Source organism: Lupinus angustifolius, unplaced genomic scaffold (genome assembly GCF_001865875.1).
Source record: "Lupinus angustifolius cultivar Tanjil unplaced genomic scaffold, LupAngTanjil_v1.0 Scaffold_83_23, whole genome shotgun sequence".
NCBI lineage: Eukaryota > Viridiplantae > Streptophyta > Magnoliopsida > Fabales > Fabaceae > Lupinus > Lupinus angustifolius.
This window is the reverse complement of record NW_017724202.1, coordinates 7,238-8,782: the sequence shown is the minus strand read 5'-3', so window position 1 is coordinate 8,782 and position 1,545 is coordinate 7,238. Positions and strand designations below refer to the sequence as shown.

The 1,545-nt window shown below is 29.6% G+C and overlaps 1 long non-coding RNA gene across 1 annotated transcript; it reads left to right on the top strand.

Moving 5' to 3' along the window:
- The first annotated feature begins 845 nt into the window (after positions 1–845).
- On the top strand, positions 846–1,221 carry LOC109339616. The gene is made up of 2 exons (XR_002106686.1): positions 846–940; positions 984–1,221. It is a non-coding gene; the product is annotated as an uncharacterized LOC109339616 (long non-coding RNA).
- The last annotated feature ends 324 nt before the right edge of the window (positions 1,222–1,545 follow it).

Here is a 1,545-nt window from a genome sequence, read left to right as displayed (position 1 = left end):
CTTTAGATTTCTTTTTTATCCGACCTTAATTGGTTTCTGCTTGAGCCACAACCTAGAAAATCATGTAAGTTGTTAAATGATATTTACATTGATAGAGAATTATCTTATCTGTGATTTAGTTAGTCTCACTTTATTTGAGTTTATCTATAATTTATATTTATCCATTAGTTATTATTTGAACTTATCATCTTATCTTTTGTAACAACTTGTGTTTATATAATAAATTGTTTGAGACTAACTCAAATTGAGTTTGACCAATCTTTACCATCATAGAATTTAGTAGTGATTTCTTTTCCTATCGACGGTCATTCTGATGGTGATTATATCACTGATTTTTTTTTCATTGATGATCATTCTGGTGATACTTTTTTTTCTTTCTCCTATTATTTCTCTTCTTATTGATGATCATTTTAGTAGTGTCTTTTTTGTCTGAGTGATGAACTATATTAATAATAATTTCTTTTCAAATCGATGGTCATTTTCATGTTAATTAAATCTAAAGATTTTGTCGTTCACAACATTGTTCAACAATTTTTGTGTGGAACCCATATATTCATTTGGTTATTTTATTTTAAAGGAATTATTTTAACAAACTTAAAGTTTACTAATTTTTAGCTTGAACGGACGTGTTAAAGGATATTTAAATTGATAAAAATTATCTTATCTATAATTTAGTTAGTCTCACTTTATTTGAGTTTATTTTTATCTTTATCTGATAATTATTATTTAAGTTTATCATCTTATCGTTAGTAAGAACTTATACTTATATAATAAATTGTCTGGGACTAACTCAAATTGAGTTTCACCAATATTTAACTATCCTAAACTTGTACATAAGACCTCACTCATTTTTCTTCTCTATAAAAAGCTTCCAAGCTAGTTTACATTCAAGACATAAGTACACCACCTGGGTTTTAATTTGAAGGGCAAGAAGGTGGTAGTAGGTGAGTGAGATCAAAGCTTTGCAAAGGTGAGTTTAGTAGATCAATGAGCATTTGCTGGATTCAGCTAAAGAAACAAGCATTAATGGCTGAAGTCTTTGGGTTTAAATCAATGGTGTTTATGGTGGTGTTGAGCATAGCTCTTCTACTTCTACCACTTGTGCTGCCACAACTTCCTCCACCGCCAATGATACTTATGTTCCTCCCTGTTTTGGTAATGTTTTTTCTTGTAATGTTGGTTTTCTCTCATAAATCATGTCCTGACATGATTTGCCCTTCTGACAATAATATCTAGCAATATATATGAAAGAATATTTAATAATTGCAATGTGGTAATGTAGTAATTGTAATTGTGGTTAATGACCACAAGTATGATGTCTGTACCCAATTTTCCTTATATTTAACGACATGCATGCAATGAAAAGATTTTCATTAGTAGCTTAATAATTAGTAGTGCTTTCTATTATTTTCTCCTTTATTTTTGTTTCTGCAATTAAGTTGTGTATAAGTTCTTCAGAAGAAAAAAGGTTAGCATTTAATCATGAAGACACAGTGCTGCTGGTGGAAAATTAGAGCAATGTAGGTAACCTCGTCCAGATTAAGG